The 6,737-nt window shown below is 39.0% G+C and overlaps 1 pseudogene; it reads right to left on the bottom strand.

The window, feature by feature from the left end:
* Positions 1-2,329: 2,329 nt before the first annotated feature.
* Positions 2,330-4,842, bottom strand: LOC113188813 (DNA endonuclease RBBP8 pseudogene; annotated as a pseudogene).
* Positions 4,843-6,737: the final 1,895 nt, after the last annotated feature.

Genomic DNA, 6,737 nt, shown 5'->3' with positions numbered 1-6,737 from the left:
ATCTCATGCTCAGGCCTCTGTGTACAGACAGCAGAATAAAGCCAAGTCACTAATAATTCCTCTACTGACCCTTCACAAAGTGATCCTCCCTGCCTCCAAGCAAGAGGAGAAAACCCCAGCAAAAACAACAACAGCAAACAACTACCAACACCAGACTGATAAAGTGACAAATGCCATGACATCAAGTTTGAAAAAGAACAGCTTTAATGTGCTAATCTCACCCCTGTGCTTTCAAAAAAGACTGTATCAGAGAAAGAAGGTAAGTAAGGAAAATCCAATGAATTCTTCCTTTTGTATGCCTTTGTGAGAGAAGGATGAGTATGAAATTTGAGGGCTGGGTATGTGGCTCAAGTGGTAGCATACTCGCCTGGCATGCGTGAGGCACTGGGTTCAATCCTCAACACCACATTAAGATAAAAAAAAAATAAATAAAGATATTGTGTCCACCTTAAAAAAAATAAAAAATAAATATTTTTTAAAAATTTGAGGAAAAAATAGAGGAAAAATTCTCAAGAGTAGGAGTTCCTAGCTACTATCAGCAGCAGCTCATTGGAGAGGTGAACAGATTCTATATTCAATAATTTTAGGGGGCCATAGTCCAAACTTAAGGATCCAAAGCAGGAGTATCCTACCCAGGGAATGAACTACACCCTCCATCAAGGGTAGGGATCAGAGTAGTGTTCAAATTGGTAAAGACATTTAACAAAATCAGGGAGAAAGCAAAATTTAATGTCATTTAATAAAAGTTACTTAAATTACAAACACTAGGTCAGTCACATTTCCCAGTTCACAAATGGTAGTTTGAAGTGAGAGAAAAAACACAAAACCAGTATGGGAGAGGCAATTAAGAATCATATAGTACCTCCATCAAATATTTTGGAAGTCCTGAGCTGTGCTGTCCATTTGAAAATAACCAGAAACAATAAATCTGTACAAATATCTAGAGCACACTTCTAATAAAAAAAAAGAAAAGAAAAATAAGTGGGCAATGAATTTTCTGATTTCCTTGTGTTACAACTGAGTTGTGCAAGGTAACTATTTTCTCTGCAACTCTCTGAACTTCTTCACAGGTGCTCCATTGCTATGGGTAATAGAGACAAATCAGAGATAATGTCCTGATACAGAAATTAAGACAGAGCCCTAGGTAAACACTCAGACTTTTAATGCTGTGGATGCCACATATATGACATCTACACGCAGCAACAACTCTACCAGTTATGTTATGATTTTTGCTTTCAAAAGCCAAACACATTTTAAAGGCCTTCAATGAAGAATAGTCATATTTACCCCAATATTTAACATTTCTGTTGCTCTTTCATCACTTCTGATGGCCTGTGTTCCCTTCCACATCCTGAGGAATTTCCTGTCCTAGCAATTTTAGAGCTGATGTACCAGGATGATTCTGTTAGTGTCATCTCTGACAATGGCTTTATCTTGCCTTCATTCCCAAAGGATATTTCTTGCCAAACGCAGAATTCTGGGTTGACAGTTCTTTTCTTTCAGCACCTGAGAGAGATTATTTGACTGTCTTTTGTCTTTATAGCTTCTGATGAGAAATCCAGAGTCGAACAAATAATTATTCCCCTGTATGAGAAGTATTACTTTTCTCTGACCGCTTTCAAGATTTGCCATAATAATTAGTTTTCAACAATTGGTTTATGATCTGATTGGGTATGGTTTTCTTTTTCATTTATCCTATTTGAGGTTTTCTGAATTGCTTCAATTTCTAAGTTTTTTTTTCTTTCACAAATTGTAGGAATTTTTCAGCCAACTATTTCTTCAAATGCTTTTTCTCTGCTCCACCCTCTTTCTCTTTGGGACACCAGTAACACAAATGTTAGACTATTTGTTTTCACACAGGTCCTCAGTATCTGTTCATTTTTTTCCATATTTTCCCTCTTCTTTTTCAGACTAGATAATTTCTGTGATTCTAGCTTTAAGTTTCACGACTCTTTTCTCTGCGATCTCCACTCTGATATTGAACCTGTTCAGTAATTTTTTAAAATTTCACCTGCTGTGTATTTCAGTTCAAAAATCTTTTTTTTTAATTTAAAAAACTGTAATAACCAAGTAAAGTAAACAAACAACTCTTAAGTTAGAGTGCCAAATACACCTTATTGTTTTAAAGGTGCAAAAGCAAGAAACACAAACCTGTTCACATTTTAAATAGTTGTATGGTAAGTAAATTCCATTTAGAAACATTTTTAATGGAAAAAAGATTTATTAATCAATTTACAAAAGATTAAAAAATCAATGTTTAATATCAACTTTAAATAACTAAAAGGGGAAAAAACTGTCTTCTATCCTTCTGTTTTTTTTACTTCAAAATCTATGTCTTCTGCTTTTTGTCTTTTGGAGAAAACATTGCATGGTGAGGCTACCATCTTTTTGGTCAAGAGCAAAGATCAAGATCTTCCTTTATACAAGTCTGTGGGGGAAGGAAAACCAACTTCCCAGAAATTCTCTGGTGTGCTGGGTGGAATGTAGTGAGATCCATGTCTGGAGCAGAAATCTCACTTCTTTTCTCTCTCTTCTGCTTGCGTATCTGCATAATAAGTTTCACATCCCTTACATGTCTGCCCAAGCAGATTTCTTCTCTCTTCTTTCTTCCGAACTACCTCAATGTGATGAGAATTTTGTAAGCTGGGCTCTCTTTGATGGTCTTTAAAATATGGCTCCGCCAATGCTTTCTGCTGGATTTTATCCTGTTTATCACCATGTGTGTTTGGTTTCTCTGTGGCAGCGGACAATTCCTCCTCCACATCTGCCATCTGGGAGAAATTATCTGCCAAACAAGATTCGTATTCTTCATGGGTCATCGGATCAAACATATCTTCCAGGCTACCATCCATCTTTTTTTCTCCATTTGGAATTTTTTCTCCTTTTTGCTCTTCTTCAATTTTTAAAGCATGGTGTCACTGAGGTGTCATTGACCAATGTACAGTCCATGTCCACTGTCTCTCCCAATCTTGACGGACTACTATTCTTTATCTGTTATAGTAACATCCATTTTATACCGAGAGAAGTCTGCTTCTGGATCTATACTCCACTGTGGATCTCTACTCCACTCTATATTTTCAAAGGACACATCTTGATTGTTTTGCAGAGACTTTGTTTTAGCAATTCCACAGGGATTTAAATGAAGGATTCATGAAAGTTCCTATGCTCCTTGGGCTGACTGGGTTTTAATTTTTATTGGCTCATGAGAACCAGCATCCTTTATGTCATCAAAGAGATTCTCTGTCTCCAAACTTTCATGTGGCCCTCGAGGGATTTTCAAGACAGGATTTTCTTCTTTTATTTGTGATGGTGTTTTGTTGGCTGGTGAAGACTGATTCAGGGATTGAAGGATGCAGTACTATAACTAGGGCTCCTCTGAGGAATCTTTGGGTAATATGCAGCTCCCACCCAAGGCCTTGTGGCCTGAGGAAGAGTCTTTTGGAATGGGCTTAAAAGCCTCATAAAGAGTCACTTGCTTAAATCTGTTTTTAAAGGTCTCATTTGCTGGGTTTTTCTTTTGACACTGAGTAGCTGGAAATCCATCAGACAGATCCAGAGGTGTATTCATCAAGTTGCCCCCATTCATAGAAAACTGACTATCCAATGGAAAAGGAGAAGCATTTTCTTTATCAAAAAAGGCTTGTGGGCAACTTAACTTCATGCTCACTTTCTTCCTCAGTTTTTTTCCTTTTGGATATTCTGCTTCCAAGGATCTCAGGAGCATCAGTAATATCATCTTTAATGTGATCAGTGTTATTCTGTTTACCTATGGGTTCACTGACATTTTTATTTATAAGTGTCTGCCTATTAGAAGATGACTGGCTGATGACCTTGTTCGGTGCAAAGGGCACTGTCTTCAGATCTGGCCTAGGTTTCTCTGATCTAGAAATAGAAATGTTGCTGAATGGGGTTGTTTTCCAATGATTTTTTTCCCAGTGTCTAAAAGACAAGCATATATATTTGTATTCAAACATAAACTACTTTTCACATTAGAAATAGCTCCAAATACAGGAGATGGACATTGAGTCTGAAAATCTTAAACTTACCTTTACTATTTCTTGTAGATGCCTCAAAAGGCTGTTTCTTGTGATCTGCTTCTGAACAGTGTGGTGCTTATCACCAAGATAGATGGCTCAAAGGACTTTAAGATTCAGAGTCTTCTTGAGCACTAAATCCAAGTGTTTCAGCAACAACTGTCGCCAAATTAAAAGATGATTTATCAGTGGGATAACTGCTCGTTCCACATGTGTACATGCAGTACTCCAATTCACTCTGTGCTTTGTTCCATGTATGGAACATAGAGATTCTTCTTTTTGTAGCTGGTTAATAACAGAAAATAAAAAGACTGTTATTGGTGAATCTGGAATAACATTTTTCTCACACTCAAGGTCAGTTGCTTTGATGCTATTGATCATTCTCTATTTTCTGCTGCAGTTGTTCAGAAAGCTTTTTATTTTCTTCCCGAAGAGTATTCTTTTCAGTCACGAGTTCTGTAATAAGTTTAAGATTCTATTGTCAAATATTTTTCAAATTCTTCCTGCTATTTCTGCATATGTTCTTCAGTTACTGCACTGGATCACATAATCCTGCTCTCCACCTCAAGTAAGTACCAGACTCACTGATCTTCTAAAATTTTAATGGTTTCATGAAGGACTTTCTGTTGCTCTCTCAGCAGTGGATTTTTAGTGAAGAATTCTTCTAATCTTTGTGCTTAGTTACTTTTACTTGTAAACCTTGTGCTTCTTTCTCATGACATTCTTTTAGTTCTGTCCAAAGTTCCTTAAAGTCATTAGATAGATCTGCAGAATTAGGGCATCCACAACTGCTCCCAGAGATGTTCATCTTAAGAGCGTCACAGGTTCCACACTTCTGTTTGCTTAATGTTTTCTGATATTTTCTGTTACATTATATTGGTATGAAGTTGTCTTTAGATAGCTGAAATACAGCTTCTGGGACAGCATCAAGATTCTCAAAAGCCCCAGATCAGAAGTAGACACCCTCTGGGTTGTGAAGGTATGACAGCTCACTGGTCTCCATCACCCACTTCCTTCACCACACTGGACAACCAGCACCTCCCAGGGCCTGGGGAGGGGGGTGTGAAGGCTGGAGGGTGGCCGGCCTCAAAAATCTTCATTTCATTAAAATCTTCATATTTTCTATTTCTTTCATACTTTGTATTCATTTCAAGAGAATTTATCTTTTATCTCACATTTAAAGTCTTTGACAATTCAAATATTGGACCTTCTTTGCATTGACGACTGTTGATAACTCTTAAGAATTTTTTTTTCTTTTCTTTCCTTTTTTGGTCAGTGCTGGGCGTTGGTGGGGGGTAGCTGTTAAATTCTTCTGGAGAATGTTGATTTGTATTTTTTAAGAGTCAGTCAACCAGCTTATGTTTAGGCCATCACCTGGGTCTAACCCCCTCAGCCAGTGGTTCCAATCAGGTTTTCTAAGCCTGTGCTCTGTGGTCCAGATCTGCCCTGCACATGTGTTACTCAGTGGTTAGACTGAGACTCTGGTGGTTTTGATCCTAGTTCAGACTCTAAGGCCTTTGCTGTTTCTTTCCCAGAGTAGCTCAGGGGTGAGCCTGGGTCTTAAGGAGGTTGATGCACAGACAGGAAAACCCTTGCTCCAGAAATTCCTCTCTGGGACTACCCCTCCACACACACACTTTCTGACCTATAAGAATCTTTCTCCTTAGCTCTCTGGCTAGAAAGCTGGGATTTTTCTCAGGATTCTCCTCCCAGGATCAAGATCATCATTGCCACTAAGCACTTGTGAGACAAAGGAGAAAGGAAAATAGCAGAAGCCCCTCCCTATGCTCTTCACACTACAGAGACCCCTTACCCTGCTGTGGACAGAGAGGTGGGTTTTCTCCTGGAGATTCCAGGTGCCTTTACTGCCAGTGTCACTTGGTGATACAATTTTATGACTAGGACTGCCATCAGGTAAGGACCAGAAAAGAAAAGAGTCAGAAAGGAAAAGAATGTTCTTCCCTGACCCCCCACACTCTCCAGCCCACAGAGGCCCTGCTTCACTGTCATCTGGTCAGCAGCAGGAGGCCTCCCCTGGAGATTTTGCCGTCCACACCTGCCACTCAATCCAGAGCATCCCCCCAGGTCAATGTGAAGGATAAGGGAGGGTACACTCACTGCCACACTGGCCATTCTTTCAGTGCTGACTTTCCTCTCATGGGTCTTCTCTTGGTAGCTTTCCAGAATGCTCATGCAGTTGCCTGATTGTTCTGTACAGAGTTGTTTGAATTAATGAGAGAGAGAGAGAGGCTCTAGTGGGCTTATTCCATCTTGGCTGGTGCCAGAAATGCCTCTTTGTCTTTGTGTCAAATGCCCAGCCTCTTGGATAGTGTTCATCTCTATTTCCTGTTCCTGATTCTCTTTAGAAAAATATCTGAGTGATCAGGGTCAGGGTGTGTGTGTGTGTGTGTGTGTGTGTGTGTGTGTGTGTGTGTTGTGTATTCTACATAATACAATGTTAGCAGTAGAGTAGGGGGTTTCAGATTCCCTTCTGTGTCATTTAAGTATCCAAAGATATGTTGGTACCCATTGAACACAATTTCTATTGGGCTGCTATTGATCCCAGCCGGCATTTGGGAGCCATGTTTTTTATTGGTTCTTTTTAGTTATACAGACATAGGATTCATTTTGGCATAATTATTATAGCATAGAATATAATTTGTTCTAATTCATTCCTAAGTTCTTCCCCTTCCTTTCTCCCCC

This window comes from Urocitellus parryii, chromosome 7 (genome assembly GCF_045843805.1).
Source record: "Urocitellus parryii isolate mUroPar1 chromosome 7, mUroPar1.hap1, whole genome shotgun sequence".
Classification (NCBI taxonomy): Eukaryota; Metazoa; Chordata; class Mammalia; order Rodentia; family Sciuridae; genus Urocitellus; species Urocitellus parryii.
Note: the sequence above shows the minus strand (reverse complement) of the source record. Positions and strands in the feature narration are given on the sequence as shown.